The 27,936-nt window shown below is 36.2% G+C and overlaps 1 long non-coding RNA gene across 1 annotated transcript; it reads right to left on the reverse strand.

Annotated features, from left to right (window-relative positions):
• LOC139080642 (uncharacterized) lies at positions 1 to 27,720 on the reverse strand. The gene is made up of 3 exons (XR_011535313.1): positions 27,383 to 27,720; positions 14,948 to 15,066; positions 1 to 465 (listed from the first exon to the last, which is right to left on the reverse strand). It is a non-coding gene; the product is annotated as an uncharacterized lncRNA (long non-coding RNA).
• Between the last annotated feature and the right edge of the window lie 216 nt (positions 27,721 to 27,936).

Consider the following 27,936-nt stretch of genomic DNA (forward strand, 5'->3'; position numbering starts at 1 on the left):
TGGTGCCAAAGTTCATATTTAATAAGACAACTAAAAAGAATGCAAACATTTTCATTTAAATACAGAATACGTAAGATCTGCTTTTATAAAAGGATCTAAATTGTTTTTAGAATAAATTTTCACTTGAATAGATTAAAATTTTTAATTTAAATGCCTCTTTAAACAGCAAGTCATAATTGAATCTTCTTTCAAGATCCAGGAACAATATTTTTCTTCTGACCCTGGAATTAACACAAGGCATTTCCTCTGCATCAATTTGAGAATCTCTTATAGAAAAGTGCTTTGAAGAAAAGCTCTAACTTTTAATCAGGAGGGGTGTCCTTGAATCAACCATGCGTCCTGCTCAGCTTCATCAGTTCTGCCACCACACAGCTTGTTGCTAAGGCGATGAGATGGAGGACCAGCAGACGTCTGATGCACTTAATGCTTCTTTGTTTGTGACTGATAGCCTTCATTTTTGAGTCTCTATAATGTGAATTTGGAATTGATCAGTTAATTTTAATAGAATAGCGACACTGCAGGTGACGTTATTTTCTTCTTAAAGAATATTGGTTTTTATGCAGTAAATTTCCTTTCTAAAAGAACAACGAAGATACCCAGGGTGTTCTCCATACATTTATTTTATGTGAGCACCAAGTGGAGAGCACCTTGTATGGGGAGGGAGCAAGAGTAAGGAGAAATGGTTAGTTTTAGGTATGTTTTAAGTATAAGTGGTATCAACAGGACTGGCTAATGGACTAGATAGAGGATATGAGAAAGTAAGAAGAATCAATAATGAATTATGCTTCAGTGTGCATTAACTCTCTCTTTCTGCCGCAGTAATAAAACTGATGAGTCTGTTTTATCCAAGAACATTGATGAAAGAAGTCTGTGCCATGTGGGATGGCTTTAGACACACACACACAAATACTATCGCATCTTTACCTTACTGTAGAATAGGGATTGATTTAATTGCTTTATACGTATTATCATTCTTAAACTTCAGGTCGTCTGATGAGGTAGAAAATTTTATTATCCCAATTTAAGGTGAGGAAAATGAGGCAGAGGGCAGTTAAGTAGCTTTCACAAGTTTGGTCATACAGCTATTAAATGGTAGAGCAACTTAAATGCCAATAGTCCATCTCCAAATCTGGGCTCTTAACCACTATTTTATAATGCTTCCCAAGCATGCCTTTTTTTTAAAATTAAAGTATACCTTTTTTTTTTTTTTTTTTTGGTGAGGAATATTGACCCTGAGCTAACATCTGTTCTCAAGCTTCCTCTTTTTTTTTTCTCCCCAAAGTCCCAGTACATAGCTGTATATCCTAGTTGTCAGTGATTATAGTTCTTCTACGTGGGGTGCTGCCACAGCATGGCTTGAGGAGCAGTGTGTAAGTCTGCGCCCAGGATCCAAACCAGTGAACCATGGGCCGCCAAGCAGAGAGTGTGAACTTAACCACTCGGCCACTGGGCTGGCCCCCAAAGCATGTCTTATAAATTTATGCAGGTATTTACCAGTTAGGGAGAAGAGGGAACATTATAAATTTAATCTTAAAAATAGCATTTCTAAGAGTCAGGTCAAAAGAATAAATTAGGGGGGCCAACCCAGTGGCGCAACAGTTAAGTTTGCACATTCTGCTTTGGAGGCCCAGGGTTCCCCAGTTCAGATCTTGGGTGCGGACGTGGCACTGCTTGTCAAGCCATGCTGTGGCAGGCGTCCCACATATAAAGTAGAGGAAAATGGGCATGGATGTTAGCTCAGGGCCAGTCTTCCTCAGCCAAAAGAGGAGGATTGGCAGCAGATGTTAGCTCAGGACTAATCTTCCTCAAAAAAAAAAAAAGAAAGAAAGAATAAATTAAACAAATTGAATTAAATAAGTAGAGAATTAAAGTCAAGAGATATTTCCTGATTTGTTTAAAACTCAGCGACTTCTCTGATATTCATAAACTATTATTTCAGAAATAAAAATAGAATTTTGACATCTGTTTCTTAATTTTTCCTTCTAGCTTGTATTTGCCTTTGTGAAATGCATTGCTGTTTGAGCGGAGTTTTTTCCTTTGTATCACAACGTTCTATATACATCTTACTCTTCTTTTACATTCACTTTTTGTAAACTTGTATTTCAATGTGACAATCAATTTTCACCTGTCTCAAAAATTTACTTTGCTTTTTTCACTCCTATTTTTTTTCCTGTATGGCACAAAAGCTGTATGTATGATTTCAATGAAAAGTGTGGAGGATGAATTATAGGTGAGACCAAGAAAACTGAAAAATACTTGGAAAAGGGTTGTCCTTTCAAGAACGGTCACTATTTAATACAGTGGCGTGAATGGCTAGGATAATTTACACCATTACTTCAAGTTTGATTTGAGTTGTGCCCATAAAGCTGGTGGGTTTGGGTAAAACTTGACTTACACTCACATATACTTCTAAACAAGATAAGAGACGCTCAATTTTAGTGCCATTAAGGTTCACCTCCCTCACATGTTCACATCTGGAGTACCCCCAAATTGGATTCAAGCTATCTATGTTCAAATCAAATCATATTTGCCTAATCAATTCTTGTGTCATGTTTAGCAGGTTCACTGTCCTAAGTTTCATTTATCTCAACTACTGGATTCTGAAAAAACTACTGCCTATCTCATAGTTCTTAGGTTTATGTGAGAAAGTAGTTATTCTACAAGTTTATCCAACTACGCCATAATGACTGTGTTCATTCTCTTACTATATATCTGTTAATATCACTGCTTGTTTGTTGCTCGAAGTGTAATGGAATTACATAGACTATCACTTCTAGACCAATTATAATGCTAATGATTAATGATAGTCACAGCAGTGTATCTGTGTATTGTTCTTAACTTTAATGATAAATTTTTATTTTTTCATCATGGTGTAATTATTATATAACATTAATTATAGTATGTTTATGTTATATTTAGTATATTATACTGTATTATGTTACAGGACTATCCAACTATTTACATTTAATAAGGTTGTAAGTTGAAATAAAAGTTACATTTGCTCAAAGACTATGTTTATATCTAAAGAGAGCATCATGTTTTTAATCTTTGACCTAGTAACATGGTGAACCGTATGAATACATTTCTGAACTTGGAAACAACTTTCTCTGGACCGGAATGTGTTTGCGTGTGCCAGGCTCTTCTTTTCAGGGCTCCTAGATTTGGTTCTGTAACAGAGAGGGGAGAAGGGAGTAGAGACTGGGTGTAGATGAAATTTGAGAGAGAGGCTGAGAGTAGATCAAATAGGAGCTTGATTTGAGTAATTTAAAATCTCTTCAGGAGAAATTTAGATTCTATTTTAAGTGCACACCATTTTATACCTTCTCTCTTCTTGACACATCATCCTCTCTCCTCTTTCTCAGCTGATGAACTTGCTTATTTGACTGAGAAATAAGAAGCAATCAGAAGAGAATTGCTTAATGATCCCATTCTAACTCTAAAACCTCTCTACATCTGTACTCTACCTTCCTTCATCTAAAATTAGTGAAAAGTATCTTCTACTCTCTAAGGAAACTAGGGCACTGGAGAGAATCTTTTTTTTTTTTTTTTTTTTTTTATTGTTTACCTGTCTCTTCAAGGAATTTGCTATTACAATTAACCTCTTCATCTCTTGCATCAATATTTTTTTCTTTTTTCTTTTGTTTTACTTTCTAGTTGAAAATTCCCATCAGGCCACTAATATATTAAAATGTCTCTCATCTCCAACAATAACAGCATTAGCAATGATAACAACAAAGCAATGAGAGTTGTGATTCCATTTTCCTCCAATACTACCTCATTTCTCTTCTTTTCTTTGTAGCAAAACTCCTCCAAGTGTTGCTTGTATTTACTGTCTGCAATTCCTGATGCCCCAGTCTCTCCTAAACCCATCTCATTCCAACTTTTTTTTCACCATTACTCACAATACACTACTCTTTATTTATTTATTTTTTGCTGAGGAAGATTGGCCCTCAGCCAACGTCTGTTGCCATTCTTCATCTTTTTGCATGAGGAAGATTTGCTGTGAGCTAACATCTATGCCAATCTTCCTCTATTTTGTATGTGGGTTACCACCAGAGCATGGCTGCTAAGGAGTGGTGTTGGTCTGTGCCCAGAAACTAAACCTGGTCCACCAAAGCAGAACATGCCAAACTTAACCAATAGTCCACAGAGCTGGCTCCTCAAACTACTCTTTAAATCATCGTTCCCTGATATTGCCAGATCCAAAGATTAATTCTCACTTATTGTTTCCTGAAGTCTCAGCTGCATTCAAAATAATTGATTTCCTTTTATTTCTTGAACAATTTTCTTTACTTTGCTTCCAGGAAACCACATGCTTTTCTGCCTGCTTCTCTGTTTGCTCCTTTTCTATCATTATGTTCTCTCTTGACCCTCTTTTGACCTCTAAATGTTGTAGGGCTCCAGAGCTCAATCTGTGGATGCCTTCACCTCTCTAACTAACCCCACTCCCTTTCTCAAGACTTTAAACACCACCTATTAGCCAATGCTCAGATCTGCCACAGAAGTCTCATATTCAAAAGTCCAACTGTCACATTAGCATGTCAACTTGGATATCTAATATGTATTAAAATGTAATGTGTTCAAAATCCAACTCTTGATTTCCACCGCCATGCCCCACACAAACTAGCCCCTTACTCAATCTATTCATCTCAATGAAGGGTAATACTATTCATTAATTGCTCAGGTCTAAAACCTAAAGGACATTTTTGATTTCTCTCATTTTTCACATCCCATATCCAGTCCATTTGCCATTCTGTTGTTACCACTTATAATTAAAATATATCTAATCACTTCTCACTACCCCCAGGGCTACCATCCTAATCAAGGCCACTTCTCTCTCTCTTACAATATCGCTACATCCACTGAAGTGGACTCGTTTTCACTCCTGATCCCTCTATATACAGGGTGCTCTCCACATAGCACTCACACACTCTAAAACTGTATTTTAGTTTATTTTACTCCCCTGTCCCTCCCAAGGGCTTCTAATCATACTTAGAATAAAACTCAAGGTCTTTATTAAACTTGAACGTGCCTTATATATTCTGATTCCTGTATACCCTTCAGAAATTTCCTTTTCCAATGATATTCACCCTTGATCAAGCTGCTAAAGCCATCATGACCTCCTGGATACACCTTCAATAAGCACACATTGCCCCACCAAGGGTCTTTCTACTTACTCTTCCTTCTGCATAAAACACTCTTCTCTCAGATTATTACATGATGCTCTATTCTTTCATTTAAACATCTATTAAATATTAGCTACAGAGGGCTCATCCTTGACACTATGTAAAGTAGCTCTTCCCTATTTTGTTTTTTTAACTTTCCATTCTCAATTTCTAGAACTAAATCTGATATTTCAAAAGTAAATAGTTTCAAAAGAATTAATAAATGTTAGAAACAAGACAGAATACATAGGAACAGTTCGAGAATTTATTTAAGTATCTAGACGCAGAATGAATAAAGGAATGGAGAGATGTTAAAAGAGTGGCTTAGAAATAATTCCTTCTCTTAGAAACAAGGAGTAGATAAAGTGAATGTAATTCTTTCATGCTACAGAAAATGCAAATTGCAGTGTAATATGTATACAATGATTTCAGTTTTGTTTACAAAATGAGATGGATAAGGAAAAACATATTCACGACACTGGGTAAAATTAACTTTCATAAGCAATGTATGAGGCGTTTTCTAATTTGAAACATAGTTATTCTGAATAAGTGAGTCACACTTAAAAAAAATTTTTAAATTTGCCAAACTTCATCTGAGAGTTTATTTAAATAAAGAGCAAGATCTACACATTTAAAGTCTAATTTCCTTAACTGATTCATATACAAATCTCAGGATATATTAACATTATACATATGAAGAATCTCTCTAAGGATGACTATAGAGCTTTCAGAATGATGTAATAAGAAGTCAAACAGCAAAGGACTGGATGTCGAGAATAACTTGGTTTCAACCCTAGAGGTGCTGTGTGACTTAGTCAAGTCATTTAACCTCTCTGAATTTCACATATCTGTACAAAGTCTGAATAATAATACTCGGTCTACTTAGCATTTTTGAGATCAAATAAGCAAAGGTAATCTATGTGGTGTATTCAAAAAATACTAAAGCACTATGTTTAAGTGAAAATTCATTTTACACCAAATTCAGGAAATCCTCTTATGAAAATGAGACTTTGTCACACTTGTCAAAAAATGCAAGCAAATACGTAATTGGAAACACTTTGTTGACCAAAAATGACCTAAGCACTTAACCATGTTTTCAGAAAGTGTGCAATTTTTATAAAAGAAAAATCCTGCTTTTCACAGTCACCTAAAAAATTGGAAACTTGACTTAGAGCATTTAAAGCTTTATTTGTTCGCACAATGTTCAGCAGGAAAACATTGGTCATTCCTCTTTAAAGATCTCATTTATTACTTGTCAAATGGCACCGAGTTCAATACGCAATTGTTTTCCCACTGGAGCAGTTTCTTGGCTGAGGTGAATAAGTATGTCAGGCAGAGTTGGACAGCGAAAGAATTAAAATGTCCTAAATAGCACAGCAGCAAAAATTTGAGATGTGGCTCCTGGAGAATTTAAACAGTATAAAAACCAACAGGTATTATTCTTTTTAAAAAGATTTATGTGGCAGAGTGGGAGCGATAGTGGGGGTGTGAAGAATACTGTTCGAAGAGGAAACTAATTGGCAAATTCTCTCTTGAAGTCAAAGATAGCTTCAGAAATGGACAGCTCTGGAGGCTGTGGGCCGTGTATTAGCTGCTGAAGTGGCAAGTTGGCTGAATGAGGGACAAAGTGTCAGCGGTCAGGAGAGGCACAAACATTCCTATAACGGTCTCTACCAGAAAGACCTCAACAACCAGCTGTGTCAGCAAGAAGTTTTGGAAAGCTGGGAAAATTCGACTTGAATTGTTTCAGTTTATTTTATGAAATTCCATGCAGCAAACTTTAAGAAACCTAAGAGATGGAGAGACAAATAAGGATCTTCTTCCTGCAATCTGAAAAATCCTGACTGAACACGGTGTTTTCTTCTTTTTTTATCAGCTAAGAAGTTAGAGGCAATTTCAGTATTATGTTCAATTTTAGTCCCAACAGTATTTCAGAAAGTGTTACATGGAATCTGAAAGTTGCACCAACTGACAATAAATCCCCAAGTCATTTCCCCTTTACTCAATAATATCGCTAAAAAATTAGCCTGACTGATTACTGGTAAGGTTGAGATGGCATCTGAATCATTTACCTCATGTTTGGGGAGAAGGAGAGAGTGAAATAAGGAACCAATGATAAGTCATTGATTTATTTTTATTTTCATGACGATGCATGTTAAATTTTTGATGTTTCTTACTATAACATTTTAAGGTAACACTTTATTTAGAGGTTGCTAAAAACTTATAAATGAGAATGCTAAAGAATATTCTGGGCTTGGAAATAATAAATGGGATCACCTTTCCTTGTACAGAATGTGGGATCACCCCTCTTCATTCTTTGACAATTTCTTGACAATTTCAATAACCACCTGGAAAATCTTTCCAATTCCTTGACCACGTAGTTCCATTCCCCCCATCTCCAAAAATCTTCTCTTGTGTGTACTCAGTCATCCACTCCTATGGTCATTCCCTAGACCTTGGCATCACCAATGGCATCAATAACCTTTGCTTCAGACATCCTTCTCTCTAATTGTCATCTCTAATCATTCCTTTCTCTTCCTCAAATTCACTTCCTCATTCCTTCATCTAATGCACTGATTCCAACAATAATTCATGCCACCGTGAACTCCTACCTATTGACTCTACCATTTTTCATTCTCAATTATCCCTCTTCACTTACCATTTTTACCCACTCTACATAACATGGCTCTTATTTGTTAATATATTGATTTTCCTAATGTAGGAATTAAAGCTCAGAGGGATGAAATATCTTGCTCAAGTAGTCATAGGTTTCAAAATGAGATTTTCCAACTCCAAAATTGTGACTCTTTCCTTTTAACCATCCCAACATAGTTCAAGAATGACAAGTGGTAGCTAGATCAGTGACATTCAAATCTGGATGCATGTTAGAATTTCCTGGGGACCTTTCAAACATGCCTGGCTCTAATGTCCTTGTCTCATTCCTCCTCATGCCCACCTCTCTCCTGATGCCCACTTCCAGATATTCTTCTTGAAGTTCTTAATTTTGTACTTGTTTTCAGACCTCTTAGAAAACCTGATAAAATCTATAAACCTCCTCAGCAGACAAGTGCTCATGGGCAAAAAGGTGTGCCTACATCTTCAAAGGACTTTCGAGCCATCTGAGACCTGTATAATGAATAAAAGTTAAGAACTCAAGGGTTATTCCCAAGGATGAGTCCGGGTCTTGTGGATCCCTGAACATTATGCAATATTAGGAGCTAATCTTAAGAAAAATAATTCAAAATTACAAACACACAATTAGTAACAAGATCTTGGAAGAGGCCAGTATGAGAAGCCCTTAAACATAAGCTTCATTCTCTATGATTATTCCATTTCTGACTATACCATGTTGCCTTCCAAATACTGTTTTTCAAAAAAACTCAGTGATTTGGATAAACTAACTAATGAGTATGAGTCACTTGGCCTAGAGGGAGCTCTGACTCAGAGTTTCCTGTGGGCTAAATTAGGGGAAAATTTCTAAGTCCCTATTCTCATTGTACTTCGATGACTCAATGTCATATTTCTTTATGTATTGATGATCTTTCAACTTGCCTTTTAAGTAGTTCCAAGGGAAAGTAAATATTTAATGGCTATATGTAAACAGTATTAACAGTAACATGACAAAATATAGTATTTCTAAATAGAGAAGCTACCCTTTTAGTAATTTTTTTCATGAAAAATGATTCAGGATTTCTGCACATAAAAGGCAGCCACCCCTGGCTCCCAGTGATCATAAGGTCAACATCAACTGCTCAATCCTAGCCATGATGTAGCTATTGAATATTTTGCACCTGCCCCTTATCACTGATTTCCCATACTACTGTTCCAGCTCAGGCCCTTGTCTGGAAACAAGCAAAGACCTTACTACTGATCTCTCTACCTCCAGTTTCTTCTCTCAGTATTCCATTTTTCATCATCTAAATGGTTTATCCCAAAGTTGCCTTGTTCATTCAGAAGCACAGCTTTGATCTTACCATTACCTGCTCAGCGACTCCTTATTACTAGTAAAATACTACTAATATGTAGTAAATCTTTACCATATGCTTGGCACTTGTCATGCATCTTTTCAATTTATTCATAATGTCAAGATCATGAAGTAAATGTTTTCATTACCCTTATTTTCCAGATGTTTAAACTGAGTCCTAGAAGCAGCTTGACTACAAACTTTGTGGCAGCAGTAAATGCAAGAGGCAGGAATTAAACAAGGTCTGGCTTACTTTCAAGACCTTGTGCTTAACCATTATGTTACATATTAAAAACTAAATATGGAAATATTTGCCTTCTCTTTATCTTCCCAAACTTATTTCCCACAGTACAACACCACAGTGCTTCCAATGATGCCAAATTGAACCATTTCATGTTCACATCCTTTTCCTGCCCTTCTCCATCTTTAGGACTTTGTCCATCTTTGTTCTAGAATTCCTATGATTCCTTCTCCTCCTATTCAAACCCTACATATTCTTGAGAATCCACCACAAATTCCATGTGCTCCATAAGCTATTTCCTTTTTGCTTCTGAGAGTGATGTCTCCTTCTGCTGAACCGCTTTGGCCTTTTCATGTATTCTACCTACATGATCTATATCACTTTTCTATCTTACACTTTAATTTAGTGTTTGATTGTGTATTACACTTCACTTGTCTATATCCTGCGTGAGCTCCTAAAGGAGAGAATTTCCATCTGATTTATCTGCGTGTGCCTCAAAGCATGTAATATCTTCTCCCTTGTTGATGTTTAATAAATATTGTTGAAAGATAGATGCAGCATAGACAAGTGTTTCTTTCACTCTGTAAATCCTACTACATTAAGTTCTAATGGCCTAGATCCAAGATGTGTCCAATATCTTCCATGCGCTCTTACACTCAAGTGCTGTAACTATAGAGGAGATCATTCATTATTCATAGTTCCATAGAACAATAACCATTATTTCCTGTCTTTTACAACTATTCCAGAGTTCATTCTACTACCTACTGTAATTGTCACTCACTTACCACTAACTGAGGCACGATACCAGAAAGCCAGGCCCCAATGCAATGTAAGTAACATCATTGCAGGTTAGAGATTGCCTTCAGGTTATCATCCAGCACTACGGGCAACCTAGGGAACATTGGGAATTTCAAGAACTGAGCTTAGGTTCTGATTGGGTTACAGGAAAGCAATACAATACAATAAAAATAAAATGATAGGGCCTGGCCCCCTGGCCCAGTGGTTAAAGTTCTGCGTACTACACTTTAGTGGCCTGGGTTTGCTGGTTCGGATCCCAGGCACAGACCTACTCCACTCACCAGTCACACGGTGGAGGTGTCCCACACACAAAAAAATAGAGGAGGATTGGCACAGATGTTAGCTCAGGGCTAATCTTCCTCAGCAAAAATAAATAAAAATAAAAACGTTTTAAAAAGTGTTAATATCCAAAGACTTAGTAATGACAGAAGAGACTGCCTACGTTCTTCGTCTAACATGCACTAACAACAGGGATATAATGATCTTTGCTTTTCTCTTGCTTTCTGGCATTTGAGTCTAAAACCATGAAGTTCAATTTATGAATTTGGTGGGAAATGGTAGGTAAAAATTCTCTTATAATATAGTATCTCTCAGCCTCTGGTGGGTTCTGAGTCATCTAGATGTTCTGAAAGTCAGCAACACGTTTTTTAGCTGTACACCTAGTGTGCATTCTGTTAGTTATCCTTAACTTCTTCCTTCAGGGTGAATTTTAGAGTTTGCCATGCTTAAACCAAAGCTTTAAGTAAGCATTTGAAAAGTTCTTGACGTATTTTGAGCTTGGAATAATTTTAACCCCTAAACTGCTCCCAAAATAGAACAAAGTTTCTTCCTAAACCTAAATTCTAGCTAGGTCTTTGAGTCAGTGCTAACAGCGGGCTCTACTGGAAATTCTAAATGTAATGTAAAACTAATGCGTATTCTGAACTCACCTATTGAAACAGAACATTCTTTTGTTTATTATTTAAACATTATATGGATATTATCATTTGTAATGTATTTTTCAAAATTATGGGTAGTCACAAAGCAATATTATATGCCATATGCAGTCTTAAATATTCTTATAATGATAGATGTTAAAGTAACAAATGGAATGGAAAGTGGTTAATATTAATGATTTCCGTCTTTGATTATAAAAATAGAATCACATTTTGCATAATATCAATTCAAAATGTCATATTGTATCATATAATTGATTACTTTTTCTTGGAAACAGTAAACCATGAGCTGAAATTAATACAGGACAATAGCTAAATCTTTACGCTAAAACTTGAAATGCCTCGTTTATACTGTTACATGTTGTTTTTACATTAAGATTTGTTCTAATGTTTGACACCTTTCAATTGAAGTAAATATTTACAACTCTCAAAAATAAATTACAGGTATATTTTTTCTTATCTTAGATTCTGTGACTAGTAAAAGGTGTTACAACGATCAAATAATTATTTTGTTAAGAACTGGGCACAAAGGCAACAACACTGGCATATAACCTCCAACCACCAGTGAGAGAAAGAGCAATTTTGTAAGGATATAAAAATCTCTTTCCTGCTCTGCCATCGCCTGACAAGCTTATCCTCTCTCATTTGTAAAGTGCCTACGTAAAAAGGTGATATGACAAAGATGACAATAACAGCTAGCACTTAAATAACAATTCTACATTCTGTGCACTGTTTTAAAGTTCCCCTTCAGTAATTCGTTTAATCCTCACCGACTGTACATAGATATTGTCTTTAGTTCCCATTTTACAGACAGCAAAATAAAGGCACAGTTAGATCAAGTAACATGGTCCAACTTACACAGGCTATTAGTGGTGGTTCTGGGCCTTAAACCCAGGTAACCTCTCTCCAGAGGCCATGCTAATTTCACTACATCCCAAAGGGAAGGGCTACGCCCAAATGCCAGGGGGCAGGAAGCTTCTTTCATCCAGAGGTAGTTGCAACTTCCAATAGACCCCAAGGTCTTTAGATCTTACAGCTGGATTTCCCCATAAAGGCTGTAAACAGTGGCCACTTAAGCTCAGACTCAACACCCAACCAATCTGTGTGTACATGGCTCTTCTTATCCTGCCCCAAATAAAAGGAGGACATGGGCGAAGGGAGAACAGTTAATGTCCCTCTGTGGGAAGACAGTGTACCCCAGCTCTGCTCTGGGGTGCCTCTTGTCAGAGTACCAAGACATCTGGACCTGTGCACCCACTGTCTTTTGTTTTCTTCCTTTTCTTTCTTTTAGTGTTGTAAGGATATTTAAGATGAGATCTACTCTCAACAAATTTTCAAGTGTACAATACAGTATGGTTAACTACAGGCACAATATTGCACAGTAGGTCTCTAGAACTTATCTATCTTGCACAAGTGAAATTTTATATCCTTTGAACAGTGTTGTGACCTCCCAAAACTCCTATGTGAAATCCTTACCCCATTGCGATCACATTAGGAGATGGGGCCTTTGGGAGGTGAGTATGTCATGAGGGCTCTGCCTGAATAGTATTAGTGCCCTCATAAAAGAGACCTTAGAGAGCTCCTTCACTCTTTCTGCCACATGAGGACTCAGCAAGGAGACAGCCACCAGTGAGCCAGGAGACGGGCTCTCACCAGACACCAAATCTGCTGGCACCTTGATGTTGGAATTCCGGTCCCCAAGGTATTTCTGTTATTGCTACCTGAAGGGACAAAGACAGACAGCAACTCATCATTCCCCTCCTCACTGTTTTTTCAGTCTGTGTGTTACCAGTGTCAACAAATGGGTGACTCTTGTGTTCACTCTGAGTCCTTAGCAAAGGATTTACCGCCATTAGAAATGAGTTCAGCAAATGATCATGGTTCCCAGTGGAAAACATGAAAAATAGCTACCTTGGATATCTATTAACAACTGATCTATGCCTGGTCATTATTTCTTAGTTTGTTTCAATCATTAATCGTTCTAATTTCCCCTCAACTGTCCAACGCTCTATTTCTTTGCCTTGGACTCTTCTTGCTCTATATTTATTCCACAGCCAACGTTAAACATACTCCAGCTTCGATTCTGTCCACATGTTAGTAATTTTCACCCTCTAATCCTCAGCCTAAATCTCTTCTTGTAGCTCTGGACCTTTATGGCTATTAGACTGACTCATATAGAATCACTGATATTTTAATATTTTTTTGACCTACAAGATAGCAATATTATCTGGTAAATCTAATCATTGTGTGTTTGTTACTGTGGATATTTCAAAATATATAAAACTCATGCTCATGACCAGATCCACAATTTTTCTTCTTAAAACTGTTTATCTTTCAGTGTTTCCCTTCTGAGTGAACAGCACCATTATCCATCCAGTTGTGTGCACGAGAAATTAAGTATTCTCCCATGACCTCTGTCTCAACATGCAGGTCCAACTCAGCTAAACTCGCATCTATTTTACCTCTCGTACATGTCATAAACACTTCCACCCCTCAAAATGTCTATTACCAACGTCCTAGAGCAGGCGAAATTCTTTTTTTCCAGATTTAAGGCACTAGTCTACTAGCTACTAGCCTACTAACTGGCCTTACCTCAAATTTTCTCCCCATGGCGTTCAGAGAGATGTTTCCAAAATGCTAAATTGATCTTTTAAGCACTCAAATCCCATCCCCAACACAGTACCCTGGAGAGCCCACTTTGCCAACCTGTTATTCTTGTTCTCTATACGTGAGCCACTGTGCCTTCTTTCAGTTTCTACAGTTTCTATTCTCTCACCTTCCTCAGGATCTTTGCAGATGCTGCTGCCTCTGTTTAGAACAAGATGTCCTGCTAGCCTCCTCTGTTCTTTTCACCTCATTAACTCACGTTCATCTGTTCACATCCTGATCACCATCCACCTTGCTTCCTCCAAGTTTACCTCAGGCAACTTGGCTAGTGCTGTTATGGGAGTGTGTCACCCTTGGAGTATGTATATGAGGCTATGCCGATACAGTTATAGTGAGTTTTTTAGTTCACGACCTTTCTCAATACAGTGGAAAAAAGAACTTTGTTAATTTTTGGTTTCCTTAGTGCCTGATGTGCTTAAAACGGTTAATGCCAGGTACAGAACAGATCTTCAAAAGTATTTATTGAAGGAGCAAATAATCCAAGTATACAAAATGAGGACAAGTTAGCTGGCTCTTTCTGTACTTTAAAGTTGTGTCCACAACTCACTGCTGGTTTTCTAACTTTCTCTATACAGGTCAATGCACCAAAGAGATGACTAATTTATTCCCCAAAATTCTCAATATATTAAGATCTGAAGGACGTGAGAGTGCAAGTGTTAGTAGCTATGCCTTAATTTTCACAATTTCTGCATATTTCAAAAACGTACAGCTTTATTTCGTTTTGTTTTCATTTTCCCTAATAATTCTCTCTCCAAATTCTAGCTACAAGAGTCCAAATATGTCTCCCCTATTAGGAAATCAAAAGTCTTCTTTTTGTAGTAAATGATATATTAAATGACTTTTCTTATCACTGATGTGTTCAGTTAAATGAACAGAATAACATGACGTGCCATCTATTTTCCTACATGTGCTATCTTTAATAATAAAGTTAAATTCCTTTTTATTTCGTTGAAAGATTATATACTGTGGAAAAGAATAAATCATATATTCATACATTTTACAATTATCGTAGCTACATAAATTTCCGTAGGTCTAAGTTGTCAAGATTTCCAGAGGAGAGATAAGAGACCATATGTTTGCTGTACTGAAACTACCAATGTATACGGAGGGATTCTGACATGAATTTAAAGATGTTTATAGTAGAAGGGAAGAGGGCAATGATTACATCACCACTTACTTTTCTTGCCAAAGCAGGATTGTTCCCCCTGGTGTAGTTTCCACTGCTCTTTTTTTCTGGTCCAGTTTTACATGACTTAAGCAGTAAGGCTGGTGCAGCTTCCCTAGAGAGATAATTTCCTGCAATTTAATAGGTTTCTTTATCAGTATGTGTTTCCCTATTGAGCAGCCGTTGTATATATTCATTACATAATTTCCTTCCATTAGACATGGTCATCACCTAGGAGCAAAATGTGCAAAGTTCTAATTCATAATGTTTATGATAAGAAGTAATAAATTGCTATCACTATTAGCAGTAGTATCACTAGGAAATACTTTAAATGAATGCTTGACTTTATATTAATACTCCATGCTAATACTGTGTTCTTCTTCTTAAATATACAGTGGTGGGAGAGCATTAAAGACTTTGACCCCCCGAATAATTGGATTTTCTTGTAAATTAGGATCATAGAAATGAAGTTGAATACCTCAAAGAAAGAATAAAGTGTTAGCAAATATAAACATATGATAACATATGCTAAGGAATAATCAACTTAATTAGGTAGAGACACCTAATCCTTCATCATTTCATGTCATTAAAGTAACACTCCATTTTTTCTGATTAGTCAGTACTCATTTGAAGTTTATTTGTTAACTGACTCCCTTGGGCAGAACAGAATTAGAATTAGGGATTTATGACACAATGGTGAGCCACAATTAAAAGCATGACCACAAACCAACAAATTCTCCATTCACTGCCTTGCGTTTGAGTATCAACCCGACAGAACTGCCGCCTGAGACACAAAGAAGCATCTCCCGGTTCAGCAGAACAGAAAGCTAATCATACGAAATTATTTTGGTCTGTGAAAGAGTGGAGCACTGGATTAAGAAACAAAGATGACAGGGGCCAGTCTGGTGGCACAGTGGTTAAGTTCATGTGTTCTGCTTTGGTGGCCTGGGGTTCGTGGGTTTGGATCCCCGGTGCAGACCTATGCACTGCTTGTAGAGCCATGCTGTGGCAAGTGTCCCACATATAAAGTGGAGGAAGATGGGCACGGATGTTAGCTCAGGGCCTGTTTTCCTTGGCAAAGAGGAGGAGGATTGGCGGCAGATGTTAGCTCAGGGCTAGTCTTCCTCAACAAAAGAAAAGAAAAGAAAAGAAAAGAAAAGAAAGGAAAGGAAAAGAAACAAAGATGTTAGATAGCAGGAATACAATGGATTTTTGATCAAAGTACTTTCTACAATGGAAAAGCTCACCTTGATGAATACTTTAGAGGCATTGTAATGTGATAAAAATATATTAAGAGCACAAAACCAAGTTGATATAGAATCTCAGAGAAAACTTAGGATTATTTTATAGCTGCAAGCCTTCTAATATAAACAACATTATGGCACACATTATATATCTGTGCTTTTTGTAAATATCTAGATTTGCAAAACTGTTATATTCTCTTACCATAAAAATTCTATTTTATTTATCTCATTTTTCAGTGTTTGGATACACAATTTATAAAGTATATCAGGTATTTTTATTAAGGCACATAGTATCAACAATTATAATTGCAATAGTTTTATTCATGGCTGGAAAACAGCTTCTGACAATTTCTTAATCAACTTTGCAAACCTCTACCACAAACTTGGTAAGAAATTATCTTTTGAACTGTTTTATCATGGGGATCCTCTCCAAATTATAATTACTTTGACCAAAAATGGCCTTCAATTTGAAGCTGAGTAGTAATTTTTATCAAGAGGTCCTACAGATGATACAATAGTAATTTGAATCTAAGATTGCCGAAAAATCTGCAAAAAGCAAGTTAAAGGATAAGGTGCCCTTGTTTGAAGTAAGTTGAGGTTAACAACTTTGACCTCTCATCAAAATCTGCTGAATAATTCTGAAATAGTCTAGGCAAAGTAAATTGTCAAGATGCTAAAATTTGAACTAATGCCAGCCTTCTATACATATTTTTCTAAAGTCCTTGGGAAATCAACATTCTGCAGTAAATATCAGGGTGAAAACCTCTTCCAGTTTGGAACTGACTAACTCAGAGGGGAATGTGCAGAGAAAACATGAGAGAACTTCTCAAAGTTTAAGCCTCTCCAGCTGCTTCATTCATAGGCTCTTCATGGATAAATTATCAACTGAGTTTTGCATCTTCTTAGATATTAAAAATATGGTCTGAGTAAACAAAAAAATAATTGGTTAAGAGCCCTTGTCTTCACACATTCTACTTCTTATGGGATTGAATGCTACCCTAAACACTTATTACTTGTAATGTCTTATCTGATATGAGACACAAAATTAAATCATGCATGTTTTATCATGCACTCTCACAAGCATCGTATTGCTTGATTTTTACCACACTGTTCTGGAGTAAGCTTTTTCACAATTTAGTCAGTTCATCAGCCAAAATATATTTATGGAACACTCATTTTTCATCAGGTGATGTGCCAGAACTGGGATGATCATTGATAAACAAAATAGAGTCAGCGTCCAATATCACAGAGTTTAGGGTCTAGTTGGAAACATGTGCAATAAAGAAATATTTATAGGTAGCTAAACAATTTCAAGTTTGCAAAATACTGCAAAAAAAGAAAGAAGGACATAATAAATGAAAAGAATAAAGTTCAACCTTACTTCCTTATTTCTTTGAAGAAATCCAAGAAAGTGTTGGTCCAGAGCTCAAATTTAAATATACAATTTTAGTCTCTCATATACTATATAACACCTAGAATCTCTGACACCATCTCCCAGTGGTGTGTCCTCAAGCCAAGTGTGGACCAACGGAAATCATCCAGCCATTCTATCCCTCTCTTCCTACTCCTCCCACCACACCTGTAACCCCTGTTTTTTAAAAAACTACAGGTTGCTAATATATTATGATTCTACTTGAAAAAGAGAATCAGTGCTAGTTTCTGGACATATTTTGATATATTTAGGAATTCTGGTAAAAGGAAAACAACTTTCCTGGGCCAAAGACATTTAAGTTTCACGAAAATAAGCACTGTGCAATCCTATCATTACCCCAATGCTTCAAAGAGTGCTTGGTGAACTGTAGGCATTTCAAGTCCTACAATTGAGTGAAAGAATAAATTAGAGTGTAAGACAAGGAAAAACATAAGATGGAAGATTGTTTGCCAATTTGAGGGGAAAGTAGAAAAAGGTTTAAGCAAAATGGTTATGCAAATTTCTGGTACCCCAGTAGCAAGTGCCTATATATGTTGATGTTCTCAAGGAGATTTTGGTGTTTTCTTCACTCCATGTGAGAGAAATCTATATCATTAACATGATCTTAGAATTACTACATGTTTAACCTGTCTGCAGAGGGAATGTTACAGCTAAGCAGAGAGGCCCAGCAGTAAGTTTAAACGGTCCTTGAGAGGCAGTATTTTGTGATAAGTAGGGAGCTTTACACTCCACTTATATGGAAGAGGAAAAGACAAGAAGGACAAGATGAAGAAACAAAGCATAGACGTAGTATATTTTAATAATGGAAAAGAGTCTTTCAAGTTATGCTGTACTAGGATTATTTATTATTATTATTATTTATACTTAAAACCCATTAAGTCCTACCATTTATTACAATAACTATAGTCTGTCACAAAGTATTTTCAAGAGCTCGGAGACCCTTATACTGATAATTTATGAGAATTACAGGTCATATTTTTATTAGAGTGATAAGATTTGTGGAAATAAAATACTGCGGAAGTTTCTGGAAATATCATATCTTGTTTGAAGAAAAATAAAAAGCCTGTGTTTCAAATCAAAATTAAATTAATGAACTTCAGAATAAATCTTAAGTCTGGTAAGCTATTCACTTCCATTCAAGGCAGGGTTTCATAAAGCTCTCATGAAGACTTCTTTTCATGAGAATAGCTGGTAATACTAAATTATTTCTAGGGTAAACAGAATTCTAAGATTGGCTGCCAATGACCTTTGTCTTCTCCATTGAGTGTGGGTGGAATCTGTGAATGATGAAATATTACTCTCATGATTATGTTACATTATATAGCAAAAAGGAGATAATCTGAGTGGGTTCGATCTACTCACATGAACACATAAAAAGCAGAAATTTGCTCTGGCTGTTGGCAAAAAGAGAAGTTTAAGAAATGTGAAACTGGAAGAATTTTACAGGCCCTCATTGGCTTGAATTTCAAGGGGTCCACATGCAATGATCAGGGATCAGACACTAGCAGATGATTCCCAGCTGACGGCCATTGAAAAAATGGGGTGTATACACATGTGTATACACATATAAACATGGAATTTTCCAAAATAATTCAGCTCCAAATTTGAATCACATAAGTAGCAGGCTTCTCCAGAGGTCTAGGAAATCTTATTAGTATTAAATAAATAATGATGCTATATATAATATCTAGAAATCTATTATATTAAATATAAATATGCTATATTATAATGCCTAAAAAACACTTTTAAGACCTAGGCATTATTTATTAAATTTACTCTTTCCTACCTTCTTTCAAGATTATTTCTTTCTATACTATAATTGACAGAAGTATAACTTTTACAGCCTTTTATTAGTTGTATCTGGTTAGCATCATCACAGAATAACGTCTTCTATTTTATTCCCACTAGTCTGACACTTGACTGACCTCTCAGTGTTTTCAATCAAGTCATGGGTAATGTCAGAAAACTAGCACTCTAAGAAAAACAGCAGGAATACTTATTTATATTTGTATTCCATTTTACAAGTTCTAAAGAACTTCAGCCCAAATTCATTTTGGAATTAGAAGGGATCTAATTAAATTAGCAAAGCTTGGGGCTGCCAGTGGCACAGGGGTTGAGTTCATGTGCTCCACTTTGGCCACCCAGGGTTCTCCAGTCTGGATCCTGGGCGTGGACCTACACACTGCTTATCAAGCCATGCTGTGGGATGCGTCCCACATATAAAGTAGAAGAAGATGGGCACAGATGTTACCTCAGAGTCAATCTTCCTCAGCAAAAAGAGGAGGATTGGCAGCCGGGCAGATGTTAGCTCAGGGCTAATCTTCCTCAAAAAAGAATTATCAAAACATTTTTACAAATATTTCATTTATTATTGAAATAATCTTATGTAATAGGTTGTCAGTATTTCCTTTTTGCAGGAGAAAACTGAAACTGAAAACACTAAAAAATTATATAAATGATTTTTATGAGTCAAACACCAGCATATTGGAGAAATGAGATTACAGCACAAGATCTAACCTCTACTCTGAAGTTTCTCACACTTTAAAAGCTACCAAGTTTCGGCAAGGTAGTCTAGACATACTCCTCCACCTGCCAGTCTGCCAACAATTGAAATATCAAGCATTGTCTTCCTCTATACAAGCATTGTTAAAAACAAAGCAAAACAGCTTTGTGGTGGTGTCTTTAATATTTTTGGCTACTTACGAATAATTTGCTAAGTCTCATATCCTACAATCTGGTGCATTGACAAAGGAGCTAATCAATGTGATTTTATTATTTAATTGCCATGTGCTAATATTTTATGTGGTATACAGCAGTACCTCCTTATCCTCGGGGTCTAAGCTCCAAGACCCCCAGTGGAGGCCTGAAACCGCAGAGGTACCAAATCCTATGTATACCATGTTTTTTCCTATACTAAGCATTCGTCATGCACAGTGGCTACAACTTTTGCAGTTTGAGGCACTACCGCAAAACTAGCATGAATTTTTTTCTTCTTCTTCACAATTTCACAGATAGAAGATTCCTTCTTACAGTAGATTGTAGCAACCTTAGCATACAGGTCTTTTTCTTTCCTTATTAAGTTGAGAACTTTCACCTCTTTGCTTAAAGGAAGCCCTTTACCGCTTCTCTTCCAAATGCCAGTATCATTCCTCTTGCATGGTGGGGCCATTATTAAATAAAATAAGTGTTACTTGAACACAAGAACTCCAACACCATGACAGTCAATCTGATAACGGAGACGACTACTAAGTGACTAAGTGGTGAGTGGTGTATACAGCGTGGATCCGCTGGACAAAGGGGTGAGTCATCCTGGCCGAGACAGTAGGATGGTGTGAGATTTACCCATGCTCCTCAGAATGGCAGGTAATTTAAAACTTATGCTTTATTGACTTTTGGAATTCTCCATTTAACATTTTTGGACCTCGGTTGACTATGAGTAACCGAAACTTTGGAAAACCAAACTGCAGATAAAGGGAGACTACTGTATGTAATTGTGATATGTTATTGCTATATGTTGAAATAAACTCATTGATATTATGTCTGATAGTATATATAATATATGCTTAATTATTACTCAGTCATTGAACTGTAAAACTAATTCCTAAATTTTACACAATTTTTTCATTATTTCAAGGTGAAAAATGGTTAATATCTGTAATGCTCCCCTGACACCACCCACTAGGGTTAATGTTAGAGTGAGGGACACTATATTCTAGAATATAAAATTTCAGCCTCTGAAATTCTATTCTGCGCTCTGAAGCTCGATAGACGTGTGATCATATCTGCAAAATGGAAAAATAGTAATACTACAAATCCTTAGTTACACTGATTCAAAGAGATGGTCCCAGTACAGTGTGTGGCACATTGCAAGAGTATAATTAATATAGGTTTTCGTTTGATTATTATTATTGGTGATGGTGGTTCTTATAAATTCCAACTATGCCTGTCTTGTCAAATATTTTTAGTCCGTGTTTTTTATTCTTATGTGAGATTTTTTTTAAAAGGTTTTATTTTTTTTTTCCTTTTTCTCCCCAAAACCCCCCGGTACATAGTTGTATATTCTTCTTTGTGGATCCTTCCAGCTATGGCATGTGGGACTCTGCCTCAACGTGGCATGATGAGCAGTGCCATGTCCGCGCCCAGGATTCGAACCAACGAAAGACTGGGCTGCCTACAGCAGAGCGTGCGAGCTCAACCACTTGGCCACGGGGCCAGCCCCTCTTATGTGAGATTTTTTAAAAGCTTCAGAGAAAATACGTGACAAAATACAAGCTAGCTTTATCAGCATTTAATCACATAACCAAACCACTAGTCTGGATGTAAACACACACACACACAGTTTCTTACAGAGATTTGTCCCCATGCAACTGAGGGAACTGGAAAGCATTCTGTGTAGTGCTGCTGTCTTCGAGTCTCGTGCTGGAGCTTGAAGTCCAAACAGCAGGCCATTCATAAGAGTATAAATAGATGTAATAATGTATGTGAGAACAGGACAATATGGAACCTACAAGTATGAGTTAGAACCTAAAATTAGGATAGATTGAAACCTGTGTCAGTCCTAGCTGTCTCTGACCTTGATATATTTGAGTTTGTAATACACAAACAAAACAAACCAAAAACACTGGCACGTTTCTTCAAGATGTAAAAGACACACTGGGTGCAGGAGTCAAAGAAACTGAAGGAAATTCAGGAGAATATGGAGCAGTTGCAGGCTTGGCCTCTGCCCCACACCAATGAGGAGACCCAGCAGATAAGTAACAAGTTGTGAGAGTCACAAAATGGCAGTTGCTTCATTTTTCCCTCTAGAATCTCATACAAAAATCATTTTTGTAACTCACCCTACTGAAAAACATACAAAGAAGCGAATTCAGTGAAATACAGTTCAATCAAGTCAAACTGACGCATTACAAGGCCACCACACTAGCAAAAGTTTAAGGCATAACAAAAAAGTTAAAAAGTGGCAATAAAATGATAGATGTATGTCAATATATATTTGTCCAAAAGTATAGAATGCAAAACACAAAGAGTGAACCCTATAATACACTATGGACTTTGGGGGATTATGATGTGTCGATGTAGGTTCATCCTTGGTAAAAAATGTACCACTGTGGTGAGTGATGTTGACAAATAGGGAGGCTATGCAAGTGTGGGAGAGGGGCATATATGGGAAATCTCTGTACCTTCCTCTCAATTTTGTTGTAAATCTAAAACTGCTCTAAAAAAATGAAGTCTTAAAACAAAAAACTAACAAAAAGTAGTAATAAGACATAATTTAGAGTCTTAGAAAAGAATAAATTCCATTTCCCAAAAATTGAAAGTGACAGTTGACTCATACAATGTAAATAGGACAGTTAAAGTTCAATTATTTCCATGTGTCACCAGGATTACTTCACATTTCTTTTCTTGTTTTCTGGGTTTTTTTTTTTTTTTCCAGAGAAAGATGAGAGGGAGAAAACTCTAAAGAATGTCTAATATATTCAGAGTATTATTTGAATCCCTTACACTTCAGATTTTTTAAAGTTATTATTAAAATGGTTCTATTACCATCAAATTCATGCATGTTTGACAAAGTTCTTTAAGAATACCAACTAAGCATTTTATTGGATGTATAAAATTGTAATAATGGGTATATTAAAATTTAATTTAAATCAGATAAATTGAGCCAACAGTTATGCTTTATTTTTCAATTCAGATGTGTTTTTTATCTCCAATATTATTCTTTTATTATCATGATGCCTAAGGTATATATCACATATGGAACACTATTAGTGTTTTATATTGGAAATAAACTATTCTCAAGACTAAGCAATTAAAAAAAATCTCTTCTTCCTTTCCTTCTAATTTCTAATAGAATCCAATTCAATCTTATTCAACAGATTGTTGGAAAGCATTAAGCAGACACATTCTTAAGAATATTCAGCCCAATCCATGCTTTTTTACTGCAATAATTACAACTGAGTATGTTAATAGAATGGTTAGCTTGAGGCTTGAGCAAATAAACTGACTCATATCCTGCTCTCCTAGTAATAACATTGTTATTTGATTCTTTTTCTTGCAGTAGCTTCACTAATAAACAATATTATCTGTTACTGTGTTTTATTTTCAAGACTAAACTTGCCATTAGAAAGCATATCCTAATTTTAAAAAATTATCATTGCAAGAAATAGTCAAAGTTTAAAGTAGAAAGGACCAGCAGAGGTTCTGTTTCATTTTTCCCTAGAGAGATTAAAACCTACTTTTATTGAAAATGAAATCACCCTGCATGTTAGACTGTGCTGAAATTGACCACTGATAGAGTGGACAGAAGCTTTCAATTCATCTCCCTGGAGATTTAATCAACATATGGGAGGGGACAGGGCAAAAGGATAAAGCAAAAGTCTTAAAAGTAGAGATCAAACCACTAACTTGCTACTTGAAAATTTGAGAATTAATTGCTTCAGGATGACCTGTGGGCCAGTGGTTTGGGTGTTGGAGAAGAAAACCTTAAACCATTAGAATGAATTATTCTACTCTTTTATAAATTGACAAAATAGTCAAACTTCATTTTTGCTTCGTTCTTTCACCTTAAGCTCCAGTCATAATTAAGGCTAACTAGTGCACAAGGAGCCATCACAGCAGTCAATGTTGTGGAATTTTACAAGATATGGTTAGCGTTTCTTAGTGACACGGGACTTTACTTCTGTTAATTAAAATGTATTGACATGATTTTGAAAGTAAGAAGTTTTCTTTATTGCACACTTTCAGCTCATGAGGATGTCACTTTAAATGTACATTTTAGTCTAGTGAAACCTAATATTCTACAATAAAATCAGTTTCTTTCATAGTGGAAACCATATCTACTGAATTCCATCTGTCACAACAGGACAAAGACGTACTCTGTGGACAATAGGATTTCCATAGAGATTTCCTCATGAGGAGTAATGATGATTTTTATATTTTTACCATGAAGATGTTTTTTATTTTTGATATATCTAGTAATATCTGAGTTTATTTACTATTTAAATATTAGAATTATGCTAACAAGAAAAAGCAGCAACTTTTGGTGAATTCAGAATGGTTTTTATATTATTAAATTCAAAGAATGAATATGTGACATTTAGTACTTGTTTCCTGGTTATGACCTGGTTAAGAACAAGAGAAGAAAGGGGCTGGCGTAGTGGCATAGTGGTTAAGTTTGTGCACTCTGCTTCAGTATTCCAGGGTTCACAGTTTCGAATCCTAGCCATGAACCTATGCACCGATCATCAAGCCATGCTGTGGTGTCAGCCCATATACAAAATAGAGGAAGATTGGCACAGCTGTTAGCTCAGGGACAATCTTCCTTACGGAAAAACATCAAAGAAAAAAAGAACAAGGGAAGAGGAAGGAAGATGACATCTTGGTTTGGGGGCAACAAAGAGTAAACTAGATAATTCTCAGTACTTTAGTTAAGCAGTAGTTTACTGTTTAATTACAATAAACTGGATAATTCTCAAAGTAGAATTTTGAAGACAAAAAGCAGGTTGCACAGGAATAAATACAGGATGATATCTTTTATATGAAGCTTAAAGTCATGCAAGAAACCGTATATATTTAACTATGCAAACAATTCTAGTGAACTGGAATTATAAAAACAGATGAGGATAGAAGGTGTGGGATGAGCTTGGGGAGAAGTAGTTGGAGGCATCAACATTATTTGATGGTATATCCGTTTTTATTATGTTGTACATAACATCTTTTTCAGATTTAAAAATTTTTCACAGTAAGTTTTTTGTTGTTTTTTACAGGCATCTGCAAAAGTTTGCCAGCTGTACAGTTAGGAATGCACAATGCCACTCTAACTTCTGACATTAATTTCAAGTTCAGGGGTTCCCAAAGCCACCCTCACATTCAATACTTTACTAGCAGGATTCATGTAACTCACTGAGAGCTGTTATATTCAGATTGGCTAAGAGAAGAAGTGCATAAGGCAGAATCTAGGAAAAGTACTAAATGTGGAGCTTCTGTTGTCCTCACCCGTGAAGTCACAGACAGTGTTACTTTCAGGGCATCAGTGTATGACAATATGCTGGAGTCTTGCCAACCAGGGATGCTCACCTGAGCCTGGGTGTCCAGAGACCTTATTAGGGTTCCATCACACCAGGCAAAACTGACTATCCATCTGACAGATCTGTTTCATCTCCTCCGGAGATCTAACTGACCCACATAAACAAATGATCCCACCTTAAATCACATTTGTTACCATCTGGCTTGCCCAAGGCCCACAGGCAAACAAAACTACTCCCATCAAGCACGACACTCCAAGGGTTTGGAGATTACTGCCCAGAATACAGGGCAAAGGCTAGACCTCTCTTTGGTCAAGGTTGAATTGTTTACTACACAAGCTGTCACATAAATAAATAAATTCTCTGGGATGTGGACTAGGGAAAGCTTAACTTTCTGCAATATTTTAACGCTTATAATTAACATATATTCTTTCTTAATGGAGAAAAAGACCCTTAAAAAAAAAAGAGAGAGAACTTCATGCAATTCCGACATCTGTCATCAGGTGATCATCCATCAAGAAACACTGGTCTATGGGGCCAGCCCAGTGGCATATCGGTTAAGTTTGCTTGCTCCACTTTGGTGGCCCAGCACTCATGGGTTCAGATCCTGGGCACGGATCATCAAGCCATGCTGAGGTGGCATCCCACATACAAAATAGAGGAAGACTGACACAAATGTGAGCTCAGGGACAATCTTCCTTACCAAAACATAAAAAAGAAACACCCGTCTAAGGGCTTTCAGCCTCAGGCTATTGTACCAATGGTAAATAACCCAACACTTCACTTTTTAATATCTTTATCTGCAAGAAACACACCCAGAATTAACTCTTTTAATGGCCATTCAGTGATTTAGGTACCAGCTTTCTAAAGATAAATATATCTATTTGAGAAGAAAAAATTAAATTTGGATTTAAGAAGCTGTGTATAACCATCACATTTTTGTTTTTTCATCAATCATATTATTACTCCATAATTTTTAATCAGTTGCTTCTAAAGGACAGGAGCTGTTTCTCCATCTGATGTTTTCCTCCTCTTATTTTTCTAACTTCTCCTTGCCTCCTTCTCTCTCTCAATCTCTCTCTCTCTGTATGTAATTCACGTACATTAGTCTTTGTGGCATGGACAGTCACATCTCAAGAGCTGATCTATTGTTCCATTCTAAGCAGATTTGATTCTTAAATAGAAAATGCATTCTTTGGCCTTCTGCACCAAAAAAGAAAAAAGACACTTGGAAAAGTAAAAATAAAGTGTAATGATTGATACAGTGGAAACACTTAGCCTGGAATATGAGAGATTACAGAAAATGTTTTCAGGGAACAAACAAGCTCATAAAAGCTAAATATTTGGGACCAAAAGAGAAATTGAAAATATATTCTGCATTTGCTTTTTTTGTTTTAAGTGAATCCAGTCAAATATACTAGTATAAGGAAAAAATGTTTATTATCATCTTCAATTTGACATTCTCAACTAATGCTTATTGGGTATCTTTGTATGTGAATATAAGGAGAACACTTTCCACATGCTAGAACAATAAAAAAAAAAAAAAAAAAAAAAAACGGGTTTCAGTGGCAGCCTGAAAACTTTACCCTCAGTAAATATATATTAAATACTGAACTGAGATGTTAGAATTTCCTTCTCTTGAGTAATTAAAACCCATGATAAGTTTAAATGGCTTGAAAGATTTGTAAGTTTCTCTGGATGAAAGGAGGGCTAAAGACCTCTCAAGGTATCTTCTGCAACCACCTACCTTTGGAGATGTACCATATGTTAGGAACTGAAGCAGAGATGAAGATTGATAGAGAAGAAGAGCACTGATTTTAAGCTTGTAGACTTCAACAGGCAACTTAACACTGCTGAGAAATTCCTGTCAGTATTTGTAATTCATCAAGGATTTTACAAGAAAAGAGCCTTTGTATATTCTTTTAAGGCTCCTGGCACAAAACAAATCTCTTGGGTTTTGGGGCCCAAGGTAAAAAATAACAGTAAATACATTGACTTTGAATCTCGATCTTCTTCCCAAAGGAAGAAAAACTCTGGCACAGAAACCATTATCTCCTAAGAGCTGTTCAGTAAATATCTGTCAAATAGAACAAGAGAAGAGAATTTAGAACAGAATAGAATAGAACTTTTACTTTTGAAGTCATTCAAATAGCAACATATTTAGGAACAAGTAAAATTGTCCCTTCTTGGCTTTTTGAATATTTCTTTCAGTTTCTACAGTGTGGAATATTGTACTACACATTTAAGAGATACTGCTAACTATTTTTTGAAGAACATCCATTAAATCAATCAAAATGTACA

The sequence above is a fragment of the Equus przewalskii genome, chromosome 31, assembly GCF_037783145.1.
Source record: "Equus przewalskii isolate Varuska chromosome 31, EquPr2, whole genome shotgun sequence".
Classification (NCBI taxonomy): Eukaryota; Metazoa; Chordata; class Mammalia; order Perissodactyla; family Equidae; genus Equus; species Equus przewalskii.